The 25196-nt window shown below is 38.0% G+C and overlaps 1 protein-coding gene across 14 annotated transcripts in view; it reads right to left on the bottom strand.

Moving 5' to 3' along the window:
* mbnl2 (muscleblind-like splicing regulator 2) overlaps nucleotides 1-25196 on the bottom strand; it is a 90606-nt gene that overhangs the window by 43824 nt on the left and 21586 nt on the right. Inside the window, exon 1 of one of the 14 annotated variants that reach the window (XM_061985072.2) lies at nucleotides 3033-3695. The exons of the other annotated variants lie outside the window; for them this stretch is intronic. The gene's annotated coding sequence lies outside the window, so the exon portion shown is untranslated. Of the gene's footprint in view, nucleotides 1-3032; nucleotides 3696-25196 lie in introns of those variants that run through there. 14 annotated transcript variants of the gene reach the window in all.

The raw sequence follows: 25196 nt of genomic DNA, 5'->3' as shown, positions 1-25196 counted from the left end.
GACACAGTGGGAAACAAAATATAAAGATAAAATCAATTGTATTTATGTAAGGGACAATATGTTCAACATGAATGTCATAAAATTCCATAGAAATAAAAAGGCATTGTTTTTTTTTAAACATACTTTTGTATGTTTTCTATTTTTTAAGCATCTATGGCTAGCTTTTTTTTATCCAGTTCGTTGTATTCTCAGTCAATTGCAACTGGACTGTTGGGTTTGTCTTAGAAGACGTTTTGCCTCTCACACCGCACATTATTTACCACTTGCGAATATTTAAAATTTAATTTCTATAAATTTCCAGAGCTTTTTAGTCATTAACTTTAAATCATAATCTTAATTTTAGCATAGATAGTTATATTTTGTCTATTGTAGTTCAAAAATAGCTGCACGGACAGAAAATTTCTCTAGTTTTAGTATTTTTTTCCCTAAAATCTAGTCTTTCTATCTTATATTTTGTCAGCTCTATTTTGCAGTGCATCTGTTCAGGCTTCATCAATTCTTCCTCATAGACTTAAAATGGTCAGATCTAGTCATTTTTTAGTAAAAGTAAAACATTTGTGTATATATATATATATATACATATATATATATATATATATATATATATATATATATATATATAAAAAGTACCGATTTGCTAATAGCATTGGTTAAAACATAATCCATCACTGTCTAACAAACACAAACACTCATAACACAGTATTGCCGCCAGCAGTAGTTGTTTTCTCAGATGTCATCCCACTGATGGATGATAAAACTGCTGGTGACACACTTGGATGTTACAGAGCATACATGCAAACGGGAGGAATATGTGTGAATAAAGGGTGTGAAAATCAAACTGAACTGAAAACTGTGCAAAATGTATTCAATGTAGTCACTCCCCACTCCATCTTACTTATGAGATACAGACAGATACACTGTGATATTTCAGAGAATAGCAACAAGCTAGTGTGGCCGATATGCTTTACTGGCAGGTTAGCTCGTGATCTGGCAGCTTCCACTGTGGATATTTGTATTTTGGAGATGTGAAAGATGTGTCTGAATGTTTTCCCCTCTAGATCATATTTGTTCCATTCAGAAATTAGAATGTTAGTATTTGGAATGAATAAATGGGTGACTGTGGTTATTCAATCGAGAGTCGACTGCAGTGGTGATTAGTTTTTCCATGGATTAGACTGGTACTAATCAGCCAATTGTTAGTATGAATACAATCAGTGAAATTCAATATAACGTCTGATATACCCATCTGATCATTATAATTTGTTACAAGTTTCTCATTTATCTTTTTGATGTGCCTCCATGTTGCTTTTTTTTATACACCATCTTTATATCAATCATTTAAATGAAACAAAAATATGTCGGAGGTTTAGGACTTCTGAGTAAATGATAAAAAACATAGAAATTAGGAGCTAACCATGTCTAGCTTTAAGAAAGGGCTGAGACGCTGCTGCTTTGTAAAACGTTTACTGACAAACTGTTACTGTCAGCTGTAATCAATGCAAAAAAAAAAACATGAACTTTAAAAGCGTAACCCACAAACAGCGCATTGAAAGACTGCCCTACTTATGATCTAGTTATGTTCCGGAAGTCTGTATTTTACATTTTTCGCAAGTCGCTATTTTGCCATTTTTCTATTACTATCATGATTGTTTTTAACCACTATTCCTTAGTGCCTTTCAGCGTATGTGCTCGCCCTTTCTCTATCCCTCCTGCCCCCTTTGCCATTGACTCAAGTAAATACAGTCACAGTAACCTCATTAATATTGAAACACATTTAAATCATACAAAACTATAACAATAAAACCTTCTTACTTTGAGGTGATGGATGAGAAGGTGGACAGGTGGTTGTGTGGGGCTATTGGCGGAGTGGCACTGGGGGATAATTTGTCAATTATAGCTAATTTTGTTTCCATTATGGTTGCTTGCTGCTTCTTAGCACTGCCACTACCATCACTTGCCGTTCATTTGCTATTAGTCATGATGATGAGTTAATTGTATCACAAAAAAACACTATCAGCTAAAGCATATGCCAATGCGCTGAGACAACTATTATGTGTGGAGTGTGAGGTGAGACCTTTCACATGTACACAGGTCAAAGGGAATAATTTTTTGTACATACTGTTTATGCATGGACTGCTATTGTTTATGTTTGCTGCAGAGAAAAACAGGATAAAGCTTACATTTTTAAGGAGATAAGAAAAGTCACATTTTACTTTACTTCCACGCTGTCACAGTCATCAGACTAAGAAACTAATTACAGGGTTTCCCCCAGATTGCCAATATAGCTGTGGCTAGGGGCGTGGTCAATATTATGTAGTCCTATAATTTGCACAATGGCAGCTGATGCATATATTTTCCTTAAAAAGACTAAAAAAAATGTTGTACATACATTTAAAAACAAATCTGTGTTTAAAGTAATTAGTCTTAACAGAACTTTTTTCTTTTATTATATCGTGTTGCTCTATTTTCAATTGTTGGTTCTTATTGTACAATGTAAGATAGGATGCACTTTCTTGAGAATTGTTCAAGTTTCTAGAGACTTCTCCAATCTTTTTGTGACTTTTTCTTCATTAGAAACCACTAGGAACAAATCTAGCACATTTTTCTGGTGTAATTGCAGACTGTACTCATGTTTCAAAGCTTTTTACTTCTGTCGCTCAATGTTTGCGACAAACAGCAATAGCTGCAGCGAGCCCGACGTCACACTTGCTTTCCAGCTGAACAATCTGTCTTTGAAAGAGCGCCACTGTCCTCTTTAATATTTGCACATTGCACATTTTGTAGATCGCTGTCCGATGGTATATCTCGGATATAATAAAGTACGTGTCACATGGGGTTTATGCAGCTTGCTGCGGTTCGTTCTCTCAATGCAAAAAGACGGCTCCGGACGAAGGTGTAAAGGTAAGCTTGGATTTAGTAACATAAATCACTCAACTACCAAAAACACAAACAACACAACAAAAAAGGCAAGCGTGCCTAAAACACATGGAGCTACTATTTAGCAGAAGCTATGGCATGGACAAGGAACTTACTTGGTATAGGCGTGACACAAAAAGTGTGACATAATCAATGAAGCCAGGCCGACTGACTGGCAAAGGTAACTTAAATAATGCCTCTGATTAGTGCTCGGGAAGCAGGTGAGCGGGCGAGCACTAATCAGAGACAGGTGAACACAATAAGTCGCCATGGTGACAAAGACACACAAGGAAGCCTAAACGGGAACTAAAGAAGTCCAAAACTAACAGAACATAACTAAACAAAACATGATCCGGACCACGGATCATGACAGTACGTCCACATCGCAGACATCCCAGCAGGCACAAGACATGCCTGCTGGGAATCAACAACGTTGATTATACCTACATATCCTTTAAAACTGACTTTGAAACAACATTGCAAATTAGTTGTATTTGTTGGTGTCTAACGTTGGATCCTTGTTGTTCATTGGGAAACTACTCATTTAAATCGTCAAATCAACATCACAACCTGACATTGAATAAATGTTGTCCAAAAGCATGTTGTTTCAACGTTGTATTTGTGTTGTAATATATTGTTTGGAAAATGACCAAAATTCAATGGTCAAAACAAGGTCAGAACCCAACATTGATTAAACGGTGTCAAAAAGAATGTTGTTCCATTGTTAGGTTTGAGTTGCTCAACGTCAGGACTTAATTCAACAAGTTCTCAATGTTGTTTCTATGTATTGTGCCTGCTGGAATTCTGTCTCTGTTCCAGACAATCGGCAGTGCTGTTTCCGTAAGTAAAGTATTTTTTCGGTGGCGGAATTTTGGGGCATCACTAGTAAATAGTGCGTAAATATAATCTATATTTATCAATTAATACAATATGTTACCTAAATTTGTTTTCATGCAAAAAAACATAAATTTTTAGGTTGTGGCGGCTTTTATTTTGCCATAGTGATGAGCAACGATCCATTACATGTCAGGGAAACCCCTTAATTATCAGCTAAATGTTTCAAATAAAGCGGTAAGTTCAACTCTTACTTGAGTTGGAGGTTCTGACAATGCATGTAAGAGCATTACTAAACTAATGCTGTGGTGATGGGACGCATGGGTTGCAACAAAACGTCATACGACATTGATGGCGGAAGTATTTTAACCTACACAGTATAGTCTGTTTGTGAATTGAAAGATCGCAAGTAGTAGCAGCCCTAATTTGACTCCTTGTATATAATAGCAGAGGCAGCACGGTGTAACAGGGGATAGCGCGTCTTCCTCACAATTCGAAGGTCCTGAGTTCAATCCCGGGTTCGGGATCCTTTTGTGCGGAGTTTGCATGTTCTCCCCGTGACTGCGTGGGTTCCCTCCGGGTACTCCGGCTTCCTCCCACCTCCAAAAACATGCACTTGGGGATAGGTTGATTGGCAACACTAAATTGGCCCTAGTGTGTGAATGTGAGTGTGAATGTTGTCTGTCTATCTGTGTTGGCCCTGCGATGAGGTGGCGACTTGTCCAGGGTGTACCCCGCCTTCCGCCTGAATGCAGCTGAGATAGGCTCCAGCGACCCCCCGCGCCTCCGAAAGGGACAAGCGGCAGAAAATGGATGGATGGATATATAATAGCATTGCAAACATTGTCAAGAAATATGAATATGGTTGAAGCATGTGCCAAAGTATTTAGGTGAAACTCCAAAAAATGTTACTATTGTGCAATGGTTTATACCGGCAATTAGATCACACGGACTCATAACATGAAACTCAAGATATTTCAAGACTTCTTTTGATACAATTTTGATGATTATGGTTTACAGCTTATTAAAACCTTGTTTTGAACATTCAGAAAATTTGGGGTTTTCAAAAACTGGAAACCATGATGAAACAAATAAAAGCATGACATATTACACTTTGTATGTAATGGGTTTATATCTCATATTCACATTTCAAGTTGAATTGCTATAATGACTGGACTTTTACACAATATTCTATTCTTCTATTGCTATAAAAATAAAAAGCAGACCCGAGTGAATGGTCTTTTGAAAAGTTGGTCAATGTGCCACTGTGAGAATGTTGTAATGCCCCTATAGAACCTTGTTCCCCCCACTGTGGTAATGTTGTAATGCCACATAGAACCTCGGTCCCCACCTCTAAACTATCTGGAGGATGGTGCTGTGCTTTAGCTAATCTGATCATCTGTGACCTGCTGAGACATGAAACCCACCACTCGAGCTCCTGTAATCTGCAGTCAAATATGCACGTAACACATGGAGTCTTTACTCTACAAATACACCATAGAATCTGTTGCTAGGCGAATCTCTAGTTAAAAGTCTCCAGCCAGTAGCCTGATGCTGTGAAAATAGATGTGGCAAAAATCCTGTATCCAACAGCAACTCCATCTAACCATATCGGTGAAAGATTTCACAGAAATAGGTTACATACTTTTTATGTCCTACTTTGAAAGAACTGTGCCACAATCCCGTGAGAAAACAGCGGGCCTTATGCTAATTTTACAACAGTTTCAATCACTCCTGGCATATAAGGCAGCGAGTACTCTGGAGCGTGCTTAATATAAAAATAAAATCTACTACAAATGCAAATGAAGGGGAAAAAAATTAAGAAACAAAGCAGAACATTAAGATCTTGTTGCCTCAATTGAGCGTATGTCAGGGCATGTTGTGAATTTGCTTAAAACCATAGGACAGATGAAGGAAGATAATGAGATGGAAGGAAGCAGATCTGTGCATCAAAGCCTCTTTCGAACACACTCAGCAGATAAGGGCCGAAGCGTTGCATGGCTGCTTACTCCCCTGTTTTGGAGATTAAAGCTTCAGTTGCTGACAAAAGAAAGTTAAAAGGTATCGTTTCAAAATGTACTGAATAGAAAAAGTGGGAGTTGTTTTACTACTCTATAGCAGTTTCAACCTACTACTGCATAAGCAAGAAGCACTGTAGGAAAACCTACAACTTTGTAATCATATTTAGGCTGTACTTCTGTTTAGGGCATACCTGGGCAAATTAAGGCCCGGGAGCCACATGCGGCCAGTTAAGCTTTTCAATCTGGCCCGCCGGACATTCCCAAATAATTTTTTTAAGATGGAAACTGTAGCTGCCATTATGATGTGCAGTGATGTTTTCAAATGACCATAAGTCTTCAACTATACAAAATATTTCAATAGTTGGTATCTGCACTTTTGTACGATATTTTAGTACCTAGTGTTGTCCCGATGCCAATATTATTTCGATACTTTTCTAAATAAAGGGGACCGGAAAAAATTGCATTATTGGCTTTATTTTAACAACAAATCTTAGGGTGTGGCAGATCGGTACTTCTTTTTGTTACCGAATATGATTCATTAGTATCGCGGTACTATACTAATACCCGTATACCGTACAACCCTACTAGTGACTATGGAAAATTACGTCACAGCAGGTCAGACGAGGCACCGAGCAGTGTGGGTGGGGAGCATTTCCACAGAGTGTTTCCAGAGCGGCCAGCCTGAAATGTGAGTGCCAGGGACACACGCAGAAGAAGATTTTTTACAAGAAAGTTCTAAAGCTTAGTGATATATCAGATTGTAGATGTTTTTTGTTTTTTTTACCCCTTCGCATTCATATTTCGCTGTGTTTTTTGCATTTTTGTTGCATTTGGCTTGATTGTAAAATATGTCGATTTGAGAGGGGGGTGTTGTCAATATTCAGGGTTTTATCGTTCATAGAAAAAATTAAAATTTCGTTTTTAAGGCGGTTTGTCATAACATTTTTAACATTCAATCAGACTTTATTGTGAGGTTTTATATTAGTTTTCCTAAAAATAGATATACCGGCCCCCAGACACATTTTTTTCTCTAAATTTGGCCCCCGAGTCAAAATAATTGCCCAGGCCTTGTTTAGGGTATTCAACACTTAAAAACAATATAGTAAAACCATTATCCTAGCAAAACATTTAAATAGTCTCACAGTTAATAGTAAAACACAAGGTAGGACAGTCTTCTTTCATGACTACATTTTGGATCTTATTGTTCATCTTTAGTTTGAATATCGTCTTGGACCTCTCTGCGCAGAGCTTGCATCTTCTCCCTCTGCTTTTATGGGTATCCCTGGTTTCTTCCCACGTTCCAAAAATTGCATGATCGGTAAAAGCTACTATGTCATTTGCTCAAAACTAAATTTTTTGATCCCAAAATTATAAGAACACTACCAGCTAGCATATGTTACCATTAGTGGTTTGTTAAAAAATTATGAAAAAGAAAAATGTCTATATTTTCATAATTACAACTTGATATTCTTCAGAATCAGAATTAGATGCTGAGTTTGGGAAACACTGACGATCAGACCCAAAGCTTGATGGTGATTTGGAAATGACATGTTGTCCATTGTCATTCTCAATGTTTGCATCCAAAGGGGGACAGTGCCTTGCCTGATCAGTGTGTTGTTTGCCGTCTGTGATGAGGCCTCCCGAGAATGTTCTCTGGTGGGCTGAAGGCACCCTGAGGAGTACGCAGTTGAAGAAAATAAGTCTGCATCAAGTGAAGGCTGAGAGGGCTAAAGTGGCACGTGCACTGGGGTATCTCTTAAAGGGGCTTAAGCACCATCATTTGTGACTTAAGTGGGGGTTCAATATGGACCTGGCACACCTAAGTACATTACAAATACAATTCTAATTTCCATTCCGATTTACATCTATAGTATTTTGATTATATTTTTTAATGATTCTTATGTGATATCGCTGCATTTACATTTACTGAATAAATAAAACAGGGGTGTCAAACGTAAGGCCTGGTTTAATCCGGTCTGCAAAACGAGTTTGCTAAGTATCAAAATGAGCTGCATTTTTTTTTTAATTAAAAAAACTGCTGTTCTAAATGTGTCCAGTAGATGTCGCAATAACAATAACAGTGTAAGCCACATCACACAGTTTAAAGATGACGTGTCAGCTGACTTGAAGCACCTTCTCGATTGGCTGTTGCTACTCCAATCACCTGCTCCTGTTGTGGCTGGCGGCAGACTAATGCCGTAGCGACACACAATACCTTCTTTTATTGTAAATTATCCACTCAACAGGTAAAACAACGAAACGGTAAGATGCAAAGACGTAAGTCAACATGACCATCATCTTTGTAGTTTGGTTGATGGTACGATGTGCACTCTGAACTCCATTGTAAAAATGTGTGTTTCTACATTTGTTTTTTGCTCTATTTTATTTTATGCTTGAAACTACCATTTTCACATTGGTTGCGTTTTGTAGTTATGTTACCTTTAATTCGGCTATTATGGTGTCATTTTGACATTTGTTTTGATTATATTGTAATTGTAATATTTGAATGATGATCAATGAATGTGCTGTGGCAGTTGTGGATGTCACCAATGCGGCGGTTTGAGGACACTGGGTTGATTTTCCAAACACATCTTAAATGGTGAACTGCCAACGTGCGAATGCTAAACAGGAAGTGCTTAAAGTTTAATGGCTTTGTAAATACATTTGTTTTTCATGTTGTATTTGAAATGCACCAATTTTTTCCTCTGAATTTTCAGTGTTTTGCCAAGAGGACTACTTGTAATACGTACATTTTAAAAAATTTGCTTGTTCTATTTTTGGCCGAAGTAAGACGAATAAAACAATTTTGAAGTTGTCTTTACTTTATGCCATGATTTTACCACTCCAGCCCACGTGGGAATATATTTTCCTCCATCCGGCCCATGTGCTATAAAATTAGTTTAACACCACCGACCTCAAAAGGGACAAGCGGTAGGAAATGGATGGATGGAGTCCTGACATAAAACAACTTGCATGCGCACATGCAGAAAACAAAAGTAAACAACTACGCAAGTGCCAACACTGGGAAAAGACAACATCCAAATTTGGCCACATTTGCCTAAGAAAACACCATGTTGGAGTCAGTGTGTTTGCTGTTTGAATGAAGAATACATCTCATGTAACCGGTTATCCAGTCGGAGAATAGTGTCTTATGGTGGATTTACGTTATGTTCGCTGAAGGGAAATGTGACACCGATTAGATATTAACAAATTGACATGTGAAATTCACTGTTAATACTTTATATCTCTCACAACAATCAACAATATATTATTAGACCGTCATTGTAGCAAGTGGTTGAAATTATTGTTGGACGTTTGCAAAAGTAAACAACGAAATGCTCGAATAATGTCTGCTAATTCTGATTGGAAGACAAATATAACATTTAAAAAATTAAACGACACCACAGCACGGTAGAGAAGTAGTAGTGCTTTTGCTTCACAGCAAGTAGATCCTGGGTTCAATTCCCGGGCTCGGGATTTTTCTGTGTGGAGTTTGCATGTTCTCCCCGTGACTGTGTGGGTTCTCTCTGGGTACTCCAGGTTCCTACCACCTCCAAAGACATGCACCTGTGGATAGGTTGATTGGCGACACTAAAAAAAAATTGCCCTAATGTGTGAATGTGAGCGTGAATGCTTGTCTGTCTGTGTTGGCCCTGTGATGAGGTGGCGACTTGTCCCTGGTTTACTCTGCTTTCCGCCAGAGTGCAGCTGGGATAGGCTCCAGCCCCCCTGGCCCGCTGCAGTCCCAAGAGTGATAAGCGGTAGCAAAAAGGATGGATGGATTGAAAGACGCCTGATCCAATCTGAGGATATTTGACTCAATGTGTTTATTTTTACTCTTTACACTACCTTATGCCATTGGTTCTCAAATGGAGGTACGCGTACCCCTGGAGGTACTTGAAGGTATGCCAAGGGGTACGTGAGCTTTTTTTTAAATATTCTAAAAATAGCAACAATTCAAAAATCCTTTATAAATATAAATAAAAACTTTTTTCCAAATAGTTCAAGAAAGACCATTACAAATTAGCAATATTTTGCACTGTTATACAATTTAATAAATAAGAAACTGATGACATAGTGCTGTATTTTACTTCTTTATCTCTTTTTTTCAACCAAAAATGCTTTGCTCTGATTAGGCGGTACTTGAATTAAAAAACATTTCACAGGGGGTACATCACTGACAAAAGGTTGAGAACCACTGCCGTATGCTACCATCAAGAATATCTGAACTGTTCCACTTCAGAGCAAAAAACATAATTGTGTAAATTTTGTGTACAACAAATAGAGCCTAATAAGTATTATTAAAAACAGTGAAACATGAGGATGCTGTCATTTGGGGCGGCATGGCTCGGTTGGTAGAGCGGCCGTGCCAGCCACTTGAGGGTTTCAGGTTCAATTCCTGCTTCCGCCACAGATGTAGAGAATGTTTTTTTCACTGTGTAAAGCGCTTTGAGTCTCTAGAGCAAAAGCACTATATAAATATAATTCACTTTACTAATTCAAATTTGTTATAACATTTTTTAGGGAAATAAATCAAAGTCTTGCACTCCAATGGTGACAGAAGGTTTTCAGTAAGTATTGCCCAAAGTGCCCTTTAGTGAAAGAGACATTATCGATACTCCAATGACTCCAACAGCCTTTGAGCTACAGGCTGGGTTTTATTTGAAAATCACAGCATGCAAGTAAACATATTGATCACACTCTTCAGCCATGCCATCACCCTGCTCTTTTTTCTAGCTGTTCAAAGTAAAGCAAAGCTTCGAGTAAATCGGAGTAGTGGACTAAAGTCTAGTCAATGCGATGGAAAATAAAAGCGAAATGGAATACAGTGCCATTCATCCATTTTGTCCTAGTGTTTTTTTTTTATTATCACATTATTGCTATGTAATTATATATGTGGCCAAAAGAAAGAATATACTGTATGAGCTAATATAACCTCTGGGCCGGGGGCCTTGCTCCAATTTTACCCTCCTCAACCACTATAGACTCATGCGATTCTATGGCTGTGCGGGCTGCCAATTAGTGTCTCTCCCACCTGTTGCCGTGACTCACTGGTATAAGCATTTGCCTCACGTGAAATTGACCATCTCACTTTCTTCCATGAACTTTGCATGCGCCCAGTCACCCTGTGTGGGCCTAAATGCACACCAAGTTGTACCTAAAAGTAGAGCTAGGCAGTACTGACCTAAGGTCACCTTTCTTTTATGGGCACCCTTTGTGGGAAAGTAAATTAGGCAGAGTGTGATGTAATACCTATATATTGAGAGGCATAGGCTATAAAAAAAAAGAATCCTCATGCGAGCAGTACAGTGTGCATGTTTGGACCATTAGAAAACCTTCAAAGCTTCTACTACTTGATTGGTTAGGTTTATTACAAACTTATGTTGGACTTTTATTTATCGTAAGTTTATGCGGTCGTGGTGTCACCTCATAGGTTGCTGGTTTGACAAAGTTTATTTGATGAAGACACTGATGTCCCCAGTTGCAAATTTAATGCCCACACCCTTCGTAAAAAAATGTGTTGAGTATGACTATCACTTAATTGATTGAATGTGGATTCATATAGCGTTCTTGTCCAGAAACCCAAAGCGCCTAATACTGAAACCCAATATTATTCATTCATTTACTCCACATTCACATTTTGGTGGTGGTAAACTGGGGGATAGACTGCCGAAAAAATGGCTGCCAGTTCATGCCAACAGTTCTTCCACCACCAAACATTCATTCACTTTTATACACCAGTGTGGATGGTACTGGAGGCAAGGTGGCTGAGGTTTCTTGCCCAGGGACACAACAGCTGCGACTGGGATGGAGGAAGCGGAGTTCCAACATCCAAGCCTTTGGTTTCTGGATACCTGCACTACCACCAAGCCAATGGTGCCCAAATTTTACTTATTAGCTTCTAATTTGTAATTGAATGATTTAAATTGGTAGCTAGACAAATTGCTTATATGCGCACAAGATCAATCAAATGTACTCAATTTAGAAAGGCAACACTTTAATGTATTATATCTGATATTTCTGAGGAACATTTAATAGGATGCTAGGTGTCATGCACACCTACTAAACCACATCATCTTTGATTTTATACTGTTGTGTTTCTTCTGTTGACCTGTGAGTTGCTAGTTCATGCCTTAAAGCTGCTATATTTATTTAAAGAACCCCAAAGAATATAAGAACACTATTCGCAGCTAGCATATGTTACTAATAGTGGTTTAAGAGAACATAATTAACTAACACATGTCAATATTTATCACAAGTTCAGGCTGTCAAACACAACAAAGATCTTAAAGAATGAAAGGATTTCAATGGTGGTTGTTATATTACTGTTAAACTGGTGTGTGAAATCTCACTGCTTTTGTAACATAATGTTATCCTTTTTGGCATAGCTTACTACATGGTCGGACCAAAAAGAGGGTGGGGTATAATGCTTGCAGCTCGTTTGAACGCAAGCGCCCTGTAGGCAAACACCTATTTGTGGCTGCAGCAGCTTTAAGATGAGCTGGCAGAGAGAAAAAAGCTCTTTGAACATTATGGAGGTATGCTCACAGCCAATGTTGAGGTTTCCCACACCATACTTGCCAACCCTCCCGGATTTTCCGGGAGACTCCCGAAATTCAGCGCCTCTCCCGAAAACCTCCCGGGACAAATTTTCTCCCGAAAATCTCCCGAAATTCAGGCGGAGCTGGGGGCCACGCCCCCTCCAGCTCCATGCGGACCGGAGTGATGTGTCGACAGTCTGTTTTCACGTCCGCTTTCCCACAATATAAACAGCGTGCCTGCCCAATGACGTTATAACTGTAGAATGATCGAGGGCGAGTTCTTGGTTTCTTATGTGGGTTTATTGTTAAGCTGTTTCATTAACGTCCTCCCAGCGTGACAACAACACACAACAACAGCAGTCACGTTTTCGTCTACCGTTAAGCAGTTCGTCTGCCGTAAACAGCAATGTTGTGACACTCTTAAACAGGACAATACTGCCATCTACTGTACATGCATATGTGACAATAACATCTAGGGCTTTTAGAGAGTGCAGTGCACAACTGCGCACACAACAAGGAGACGAAGCAGAATGCATCATCAGAGAGGGTGTTCAACATGGTTAGAAAAATAGTGACAGAGAATAGAACAAGGATGGACAATTCAACCCTTAACTCAACAATGAGTAGATGAGTGTTATGTGTGTGTGTATGTGTAAATAAATGTACACTGAAATTCAAGTATTTCTCTTATTTATATATATATATATATATATATATATATATATATATATATATATATATATGTGTATAATAAAATAAAAAATATATATAGCTAGAATTCACTGAAAGTCAAGTATTTCTTATATATATATATATATGAAATACTTGACTTGGTGAATTCTAGCTGTAAATATACTCCTCCACTCTTAACCACACCCCCGACCACGCCCTCCCCCCCACCTCCCGAAATCGGAGGTCTCAAGGTTGGCAAGTATGTCCCACACACATGCAGTGCAGTGGCTGTTAGGTTTTTACAAAAACTTAACTTAACTCTGTACTACATCTTTGAAAGAAAAAAAGCGTGTCATAACTGAGTTGCATTATTAATATTATTACCGCTTACACATTCTCACATGCATTGTAATACGATGCCAGTTTCACTACAGCCCGTTAGACAAATCAACAGTTACTTAGGCCGACAAAAATGATTAAAACTATTTTGGTACAAGGCCTCTAAAGATTGCTTCTGTTGCTTCGTTAGATACCAGCCAATTAAGAGGAAATGTGTCTCATTATAAACGATGGGCCCGGGGGGACAGTTGCCTGTCTGTTAAATTGTTTGTAGTAACCTACTGTAGCAGTGTGTCAACTCTCAGGGTTTCTTTGCAAATTATACATTTTTACAATTAGAAGACAAATTAAAATATGTCCTAAGACAGCAGCTAACATATTTCCTGCGCATATATCAATTGTGACATTCAAAAACACACACAAACAGTGGACAGGAAACAGAAACAGAAAGGAGAAAGGTGTTTGTTTAGATCACTTGAATTTCAAGCGAAAAATATAACGATTAGGATTGCATGCATGATACGACAGTTGCCAACACCAAATATATTTAACAGCAACTGTCAATTTTTCAGACTCAGAGACATACATTGGATTAGGAACATCTGCAAATGTCTTTGCTGATGATGACTCTAAGCATCAATAATTAATCAAGGCACTACTAAAGGTCAGGCACACAGCATGACTCCACCTGCTTGCAACATATCTGCAAAGGTGCATGCACCAGTGACAACCCTGCAGTGAGTTCTGTCTGCCTCACAACAAATGTGAGGATGGTGTGCATTCTGCGGAGCTGATTTCAATTGGAATATTTTACAAACTAATTTGTCAGCACTGTGGGTTGCACAGTGATAAAAAAGAGGATGACTCAGAGGTAGTGGGTGGACTGAGACCAGGTGAAACACTGGTACAGGAGATGGGCAGTTTTTAACCACACAATCTACCCAGCATATATACTATATTGAGTGTGGACAGATCTTTTCTATGTTTTGATTTCAGAGTATAGGCCAGGGATGTAAGCTTATTCAGGTAAAAATGAAACAAGAAACCAAGCATAATCAGAAACGAGATAATGAAATGGTAATACCATAACCATAGAGTGAAAAGCTTATCTTAGTACTTAAGTAATGTCAACTTGAACAGCTGCAATGTGAAAATCAGCACAGTAGTTAGCAAGTTAGAGAAGCAGTCAAATGTAGTACATGAATGTGGGTCACAGCAATGGCCTTAATAAAGCCTGTGTGATACATCCTGTTATTCAAATTCGTGTTAATATGTATAATTACACTAATTGCTTTTATTTGTGGGTCCAATATATAGAAGTGACAATTTATCTATTAGACATTTATTGACCTGAGTGAGTAATGATTATGCATTGAACATAAATGAACGACCTGGAATTAAAAAAAGAAAACTACCGTGCAGGTGTACTCACACTAGGCCAGTCATATAATGCTTGAAATATGCTGAACCTGTGCCTGGTTGCTGCTCCCTCTCAGAGCCCCCACAGGCCTGCACTCACACTGAGCATTCATGCTACTGCCTGTTTGTTTGCCCCATGAATTCCACCTGCTACTTTATGGCAATTTCACAGACTTTTTGGGTTTTAAATTGTTCTGATTATTTTTATTGTGCAAGGTGGCGGCTGTCATTTATTTAGGTTTTACTTTTGGATTTCAACAGTCCTGCACCTCAACTTGCGAGCTCAATTGACCAAGTACGTAACTCAAGACACGTGTACTTTAAATCAGTGTTGCACGTTGGAATTAACTAAAATCAATTGAATCTATGCTTGGCCAACCCAAAACACCGCAATTTTATAGTGCAAAAACAAAAACACATTTTTGAAAAATAAATATTGTTTAAAAACAATACAATAGCATGTACAAAAAACAACTGTAGTAGTTTTTGTCACGATTGGGTCGTATCTTGCTGCGTGGTCGTTCTCCCAGGATGCAGACGGACAACTCCGGACGAAGTGTGCAGGTAGGATATGATTTATTTGTCATAAATCATACCATAGATGCAAACATGCAGGAAACAAACAAAAAGGATGTGTGCCGATCGCACGCGGAAGCTAAGGCAAAAACTTGGCACAGGAATCATAAATCAAGAAACAGGAATATACCAACATTGCAGACAGTGTGTGGCGAGCAATGTGAATAAGTAGCTCTCTGATGAGTTCCCGGCAGCAGGTGAGCGTACCGAACACTAATCAGAGGCAGGTGAAACCAATCAGCACCCATGGTAACCAAAACAAACCCAGGGGTGCACAAAACAGGAACTGAGGGAGTCCAAAACTAAACAGAACATGATCCGGGCAACGGATCATGACAGTTTTATGAAGTAATATAATTATAATGTACAGCATTTACGTCTTCCAGCAGACTGAAAATATTTTTTGGTCTGGTCTGATTAGCGTCTTGCCATCTCATTAGACCCAACATGGACAATAAGCTGAATTACCAAAGAGGGAAGGCTGGTCAATAATAGAGCGTAACAATAGTGTCCATAGTATTGGAGTTGAAAAAAGTAGATATTCCTGATTATGCTATCTCCCACAATCAGATTAAGTAGTGGGGGAGAAGAGTGGACACTTTTCACGTGATGTGCTGGGAGGGTCACTACCCTTGGAGCCGCTGACTTTCCTTCAAACTGGTTCGGCCTAAGCTGGGAAGCAAGAGCTGGACGAGGAGGAAACTGCTAGTTCGGAGCGTGACGGAACGACAGACAGCCTGGACACCGCATCCCAGAGCAGATTGAAGCGTGGGCAAGAAGCCGAGCTGTGGGTGGAGGAGCAAGCCCCAGCAGCACAGGCTTCAGTGGCAAGGCTGTAGAAGCTTGACCAACGCTAATGGTTTCGAATGGTTGGAAAACAAAGTTATGTCGATCTCTAGCGATAGAGAGTAAGAGGTTTTGGGGGTTACGGGGTAACACAAACTTAGGCTCGCAACTTAAAGCATTACAAAGAGCTCGTATCTCAAAATATTCATGTTACATGTTCAAATTGTGGTGGTTTTTCGTGGCCTAGCACAGATTAAATGTATTTCAATTCATTTAAATGGAGAACGTTGATTTGAGATACTAGTATTTTGGGTTACGAGCTCCATTACAGAACCACCTAAATTCATCAGCCAAGGTACCACTGGACTGTACACCCTTTGACAAGGTTGAAAGAGTATCATTTATCATTTGTCAAAGGGGGAAATGGTCATGATGATGATATACTGTAACTACAAAAAATAAAAATAAAAACATGTTACTTATCAAATGTAATTGTTGTTTTTAGATTTTACTTCTAACAATAGGGAGTCCAATTCTAAATTATTGTTGTTACCAGTACATTGTTTGAACATTTTCATTGCCAACAGTTTACTAGTATTAATTCTAATTCTAATGGAATATCAGCTCCGTTTGACACATTTAATTTATTTCATTTCATTTCATTTTTTTTATTTATCTCCTTCATTGATGTGCATCTTTGATCGATAGACAATTAAACCTCAGAAACTAAGACAATTAAACCTCAGAAACTAAACATACATTTACACACAAATGCCTGAGAAGGAGCAGGATGAAGAACAATCTTATATTTCCCTGCCTCCTTCAACATAATACATAGTCTTATTCAATGGATATCATACAAACCAAACAAATATATCCAAATTAGGGATGTCCCGATCCAGGTTTTTGCACTTCCGATCCGATACCGATATTGTTTTTGCACTTCCGATCCGATACCGATACTGACCGATACCGATACTGGCCTATCCGAGCATGTATTAAAGTTTAAAGTTATTTAGCCTACTTAGTTGTCAGAATCATGTTGAAAAGGGTTTTAGTACTCTTGATAACAACTAGCCAGCTGAATTAGGGAAGTTTGAATAATACACAATGGTTGGTAACAAGAAACTGACCTGTTTATTCAAGGATAAACACAAAATAGACAAAATTATACATGACAAACAGAAATGGCATCATTGAAACTAGGGCTGGGCGATATGGCCTTTTTTTTAAATTGCGATAATTTAAGGCCATATTGCGATACACGATATATATCTCGATATTTTGCCTTAGCCTTGAATGAACACTTGATGCATATAATCACAGCAGTATGATGATTCTATGTGTTTTGATTGATTGATTGAGACTTTTATTAGTAGGTTGCACAGTGAAGTACATATTCCGTACAAATGGTAACACCCGAATAAGTTTTTCAACTTGTTTAGTCGGGGTCCACTTAAATTGATTCATGCTACAGATATATACTATCAGATATATACTATCATCATAATACAGTCATCACACAAGATAATCACATTGATTTATTTATAATCCGGGGTGTGGAGGGTGGCGCCTGATGTAAGTGTCAAAAAGACAGCCAAAAGAGTTTGATATGAGAATAAATCTAAAGTTAAAATATAGGGTAGAAATGCACCCATTTGCAGGAAATGTACTCTTGATTTTCAAAATTTTCTTTCAAGGCTTGCATGTCTACATTAAAACATTCTTCTTCATACTGCATTAATATATGCTACTTTTAAACTTTCATGCAGAGAAGGAAATCACAACTAAAAAAATCACACATTTTTTCATACGGTGTTGATGTAGAAATTTTTGCCTCGGCATTTTGATGGTGTGGACGTGTGGCACCGAACGGAGATAAGCCTCTCGACAGACGTTACAATATTTGAACAATGATGACGAAAACTGTTTTCTCTGTCGTGTCCGTGTGTCGAAAATTGTTATGCGCTTATTGTTTTATTTGATTTTGTGCGTGGCATAGATTTGCCGTGCGCAGAGGACGTTTGAGCAGGCGCGCACCTTAGCGGCTGCGCTAGCATCACAGCTAACGTTAGCCATGCTGCTACCTCTCTGCTGGGAGAGGACGTATACGTATGTGACGTGTGACGTGTGTAAGAAGTTGCGCTTGCTGTCTGTGAGAAGGACACAGAAGAAGGAGTGGGAAGAGCCTGTAGTGCAATGCCAGCAGCTAAAAGCAACTGCGTGAGAATCCATAGAACTGTGGATGTGTTGAAGGTGTGCTGGAAAATGCGGAACGGAAATAGGAAACAGCAGAAAAGTGGAATGTATTATTTGAATCTATGCGTTGGAAAACTGGATCTGATTCGGCATTTTCCCATGCCTTGCCGATACGCATTTTTTGGCAAATATCGGCGGCCGATCCGATCCAAATATCGGATCGGGACATCCATAATCCAAATATAATGAAAACAAACAAAAATACACAACAATTGCAAAACGTCATGAAGTACAAACCGAACAAAAAAAGTAATATACACCTCACGGGATGATACAAAACAAATACAAAACCAGACAAAAAAACAAGTAAATTAATAAATATTATGCAAAATGTAAACACTTATGGCTGTCCATATGATCTTATTGTTCTGTCTTTATATATTTTTTTCAATTGGAATATATTTTTACAGTCTTTTATCTCATTGTAAAGAGAATTCCATAGTTTAACCCCCACCACTGATATACACATTTGTTTTAAAGTTGTCCTTGAATACTGATGTTTGAAATGACCTTTTCTTCTACGCTCTTCATTCTCAGAAGTGATGACAAACATTTTTTGTAAATTTGCTGGTAATGTTTTACTTTTAGCCTTAAACATAACACATAATGTCTGTAACTTTACGAGCTCCTGTAGTTTCAATAAACCAGAATTAATAAATAATATGTTAGTGTGTTCTAAGTAATCTACTTTATAAATAATCCTTGTAGTTGATACAATGTTACTCTTATATGTGTTCCCCCACACTTCCACACAGTAGCTGATATATGGCAATATAAGTGCACAATACAATATACGCATTGCCCTGTAATCTAACACATATTTGACCTTGTTTAATATAAAAATACTCTTAGACATCTTTTTCCGTACATGTGCAATATGAGATTTCCATGTCAGACCGTCATCCGTCCTAAAAATCTAAGTTCAGAAACCCTTTCAATATCAATTCCATCTATTGACAGTTTGATCGTTTCCTCTTTTTTCCTTTTACAAAAAATCATAAACTTGTTTTTTTTTCACATTTAACGATAATTTATTGACATCAAACCATCTCTTAAGTTTAATCATTTCCTGTTCATAATGTTTGATAATGCTTTTAAGTCATGTCCCATTTGACTACGTTGTCTATCTTTTTTAGATCCCAAAATGTTGGCAGTCTCTGTCCTTTCGTCACAGTCTTTTGAGCCATTTCACTCTATTGCCACTCTCCACTGATCACGGCACCCACACACCACCGCTTTCATGTATCTCCATTACAACGGTCATGCAGAAACTATGTCCGTATATTTAAAGTTCCAGGCACTCCATGCAGTCCAGATTTGATCAATTTGTGTTATTGAACAATTAATCAAAGCAACATAATGTAAATTGCAGATGTTTCTAATCGCAGGGTTTCCCCTACATGTAATGGATCGTGGCAGCCCACCATTGCAAAATAAAAGACACAACATCTTAAAAATGTGTGGTTTTTTTACGTGAAAACACATTAAAGTAATATATATATATATATATATTTTGGATATATTTTTATTTCAAATATGCAAAAAACAAGAGCAAGCCTAATATAGTCTAATATAGTCAAGCCTAAATATAATGTATTGTAACGTCCAAAAGAACTCACAAAAAGTACGATACTGTTTTTAACTTTTATTGCCAATTTTATATTTACAACCGGCCCAATATGTACTCCCTCCCACACATGCAACAGCACCTCCTCTTTCTCCATCATACCCCTTTCAGGCATGGTGCGTTCACAGTCATGGTAACAATGAACATCAATAACACGCAAACATAAACAATAACACCAGCAGGTCAGTACAGTATGAATGGATATATATACTGTATATACAACCTATTATTTGCGCACTATTGAAAAGTGATGCACCGATTATTCGGCAGCTGAAAATAGACTTTGATGACCAAAACAGCACTGCAGAAACCGGATGTTGTGATGATGTAAGCAATACGCATGGGAACGTCAGGAGCGGCGGCAGCATGTCTGCGATGTGGATGTACTTTAATATATCCGGGATATACCCAGAGACAGCGATCTAAAAAGATTGCAAATAAGGTGTAAAGAATAGAAGAGAAGAAGAAGTGCAGTTGAAACAGCAGCACATAGCAAGTGTGATGTCTGGCAAGCTGCAACACCTGCTGTTCGTCGCGCACATCGAGCAACAGAAATAAAGAGTGTTCAATCACGAGTACAGTCTCCAATAACACCAAACAAATATGCTAGATTTGTGGCTAGTCTTTTCTAATAAAGAAACAATCACTAACAAAATAACAAAGTACATTGTACAATAACATAACATTTAGCAAAATGATATAAGAAAAAATATGTTAATACTAATTAATAATAACACATATTTGTTTTTAAATGTAGGTATACCATCTGTTTAGCCTTTTTAAAGAATATATATTCATCATTGCAGATTATGCAAATTATATAATGATGTTATATCAACCACGACCCTAGCCACATCCCCACCACCACGGATATATTGGCAATATAGGGGAAACCCTAAAATCAATAAAATCAATTGATTGTTGCAGTTCAAATATATTTGACAGTGTAATTGAGGGTTGATCCCAGAATGAGGTCTTGGTCGTATTGGTCAACATCCTGCTACTCCTTCCTTGTCTCCTATCTTTGGAATTTCATTGGTATGAGCGCAATGGAGATTTGCGTCTTCCTCTGAGGAGGCTTGTTTGAGAATGAAGTTTGGATCTCATCAACGTTTCCCGTGTCTGCAACAGCTACTGCCTCATCGTGTCTGCACGGATGACCTCGAGGGAGCACTGTCTGATCCTACACCGCACACATTCCCCTCCACATGTTTGCTTGGCCCAGGGAGTGGCCAGTTCAAGAGGTTTACACAGAGGAATGCAACCAAGCCCATCTTTTGAAATAAAATAAAAAGGGGGTCACAAGCAGAAGTGTTAGCTAACACTGACTAAAGACTAGGGCTTTCAAACAATTAATCTATTTAATCCGATTAATCCCACTTTTGAATTTTAATTAAATGTGTTTAATTGCAGTAAATTACTTTCCTGCATAAATCATTAATTTAAAAAATTACCGGTACCTTGACACAAATGCAATTTTATTGTTGTAAACAGTTAAAAAAAAAAGTTTTTATTTGAATGCATGTCAATTATTTGCTCAAAACTTGGTTAAAGCATTTCTAAAATGTCCATTCCAGATGTATTTTAAAAGCAAAATGGGAAAACGAGCACATTAGTTAGAGTTTCCTCAATGATCTTTGCACAAACGTTTGCACTGGCCTGATCTCCGACCGTAGAGCAACCTGCGCCACCTTTCAGGTAACAAACTGTGGTTAATGTAAAGGAACATTTGCGGTCAAAATACATTGCATGATTAATCTGTGTTACTAATGAGAATATATTTTGCAATTATTTGCTTGTGTTTTAACTTTCACCTCCCTACTAAAGACTTAAAACAGTACAATGAGAATGGCCCTCGTCATAGAACTGACATATGTCAAATCTAAATATTTGTTATTCTGATTTGCACCAAATGGTACCCCTTTATATACCATGCATATACCTGAATTTTGTTGTAGGATACATGAGTATTTAATTTAGAATTTGAGGAAACTGCTGCATTAACATTTTATAATTTTTCCCCTAGTCCCCCCTCCACAGCTCCACTAGTTAAATAAGTTTGAAGTTATCCCGTTAACTATCAAACAGTGATGTTAAAACAACATAATTTGTTTGAGCTCTAGCTAGTTCTACCTTTTACTTCCGACAATCCGATGCCTCTTTATTTAAAAGTTTGAGACATCCAACGACCCCAAAAAACACTTGTCTGAAGCTCGAGTTGGATTAAGATGATTTAGAAAACCAGGGCGCCTCAACCCTTGGGGAGCGGTATTTGCCCCAAATGAAAATGCACACTACATACCTAGAGGAAACTTCTATGGTTTTCCATATCACACCATGTTTTTGGCCACTTCAAAAAACATATGTGATATCGGCACCTTTCAGTCCCCTGAACTAAACAATGTGGTTATGATGACCTCTCTTAGTACTCTCCTTTGAAATACGTATTGGTGAGAACATCAGAGAATGTATTTTGCAATGACAAGCAGTCTATTAATTAGATTTTCAGTCTAACCCAGACCCCTTCTCTTGTCTTCGCCCCAGGCTATCTTGCTCACAGCAAAACAACTGTTTAGCCTAGCGCTCACAGGAAATGGCTTCATCCGTGATATTAAAAGGTGTGCGAATGATGCAAAACACTGTGTACTTGCCCGCCCAAGTTGGCTTAGTGATACTGTGACAGGTATCATAACCATGTCACACGGGAACAACAGCTTGTACTGTCGTTGCAGTCCCTGTGTTACATATTTGAGGCAGGTCTCAATGGAAATGTAATGATCCCTGGTCAGCCAAATGTAGCAGCTTGTCCTATTTTAGGCTATGGCAAATGTAGCATGAAAAGACTTCATGACTAGAGCCAACAGTGTAGAACTAGGAGACAAAATAAATCAAAATGCTCAGAGAAGCATAGCATAGTTGATATGCTTCAAGTTGAGGAGAGATTTGTCTTTCTTACAATGCCCATAAAAAACCAAAATACTTTAAGGTAAGTTCGCAGTTGAACCTCCACTGAACAGGCTCTGAACATCAGACCAGCTCCAGCACTGAGAAAGTTCAGATAAAAAAGGTATCACAATTTGTTTCTGAAAAGAAATGCTTGTGCTTGTGATCAAGTGATCAAGTCATGCCTGGGGGCACACACTCCTGGCATGATAGATCATCAAGTGAGAGGGACCAGGAAGACGATACAGGCATAATGGGGCTAAAACCAGTCTACTGTGGAAAACCCATTTCCTAAAGGATAGTAAAGCTTCTATTCTCTTGGGCATCACTTGGAAAGATTTGGTGAGACTGGCCTACATGACAGAGTCAGAGGTGTCTTAAAACTAGGGGTGTAATGACAAACTGTAATAATGATAACCACCGTAAAACTCCCGACGGTGAGTAATAACTTTTCTAATTAAAATGATCAAAAAACCAAGACTGATAAATGCGGTGTAATAAACTCATGAACTGATTAGCTTAAATGCCAACATGAAAACAAGAGCATCAACGTCTTTTCCGATTAAGAAACGACATACCCCAATCTTAGCATATACAAGCACATTACTGTCTGAGTAACTAAGCTCTTCTGTCGTGCAAATTGATCCAACAAGCTGTGCTCTCTGAGCACAAAGTGATCATTCTATTAAAGACGGAGGTGTTCTTACGGTGCACAAATACATGCAAAATAGTGGATTTTCTAACAGTGTGTCTACTAATAATACCTTGGTCAAAAGATTTCAGTGTGTGTACTTTTTGAGCACATTCAATAATACTGCGATAATTAATGATAACCGTGATCATTTTTGTCACAATAACCGCGATATGAAAATTTTATATAGCTGTTATTGTGACCAACAAATTTCATATCGCTACAGTATATCCCTACTTAAAACACACAGAATCTTGTATTCTGACAAAATATGGTGAAAAAGGGGTCAAGGAAATTAGAGATAATTACAGCTAACCAGTTTATCCATGGTTTCTCATATATTCATTTATTTGTGACGACCCGCAACAAAACTTTTTGGACTGCCACCTATTATGATCTTTCACATAATTAGGCTGTGGGGTAAATGCAGCTTGTCATGACAACTTTGTACAGTCGATGGCACAACTCTGCTTCTGAGCACACAAGAGATCTGCTTAGGGATATTAGTACATAGTGTATGTAAATTTGTATACATTGGTACCTCTGCTTATGAATGCATATCGTATACATTTTTGGAGATACATGCCGTCTTGGATAATTGCTTGCTTTAAAGAGGCTGTTTGTAACTTTTTCGCAGATGCCTACAGGGCGCCAACTTACCAAAGTGTTGTCAGTATTATATCCCACCCTCTTCTGGCTCTGACCACATAACTACGGACCCACATAACACATGTTTTAGCGTTGTCAGCTCATGATAGCGTTTTGGCAGAGTTTAGCCACTAACTTTAGCTAGTTTCATTTTAATTTTTTTCATTTATTAATTTATTTCAGGCAATGACATAAAAAAGTACAAGGTAGACAACACATAATAATATGCATTAATATAATGCAAAAGGTAATGTACAGTATGTAAGCATGATGATCCAGTTTTGCCTGAAAGGGAGGGAGAAGAAGATAACTTATTTAATCCCACCCCCAGTTCTCCATTCAGTGACTAATACATTGCGCTTCACTGTTACTGCTATCATTGAATGCAGTAACAACATGATTTGGCTACCCCTGTGGTAAATTTTAAATGTGCTTTATAAATAAAGTTGATTTGATTTGATTTGATTGAACATTTTTAATTGCTTCTTCGGGCCTTTATGTGTGTGCACGCGCTTCAGGTGTGTGAAGGTGTAATGCTGACTTAATAGATTTTACCCAGTGTGGTCAGTCAACGAATCAGATTCGACTGAAAATCCTTAGTTGAAGACAGCCCTAGGGTGTATTCCCTTTTGTCAGAAATGATAATTGTAATTCTGTAGCAATATTACATAATTTGAAATTGGATTTTTAAAACTAAAATATGAAAACATTTCGAGGTAAAAAATAAAATAAAAATCACGTTAATCTTGCAATATAAAACAGTATTTTATACAAAGGGTAACTTGCAGCTAGAGTACATCCTCCTCCTAGTGTTCTGGCCCAGTTTCTAAGGCTATTTATCATTGTCAAGGTTGTTTTGTGTGTTTCTATATACAATTTGATGTGAAAGACGTTTTCCTGGATGATTATTTTACTTTCAGCAT

This window comes from Nerophis lumbriciformis, linkage group LG23, assembly GCF_033978685.3.
Source record: "Nerophis lumbriciformis linkage group LG23, RoL_Nlum_v2.1, whole genome shotgun sequence".
Classification (NCBI taxonomy): Eukaryota; Metazoa; Chordata; class Actinopteri; order Syngnathiformes; family Syngnathidae; genus Nerophis; species Nerophis lumbriciformis.
Note: the sequence above shows the minus strand (reverse complement) of the source record. Positions and strands in the feature narration are given on the sequence as shown.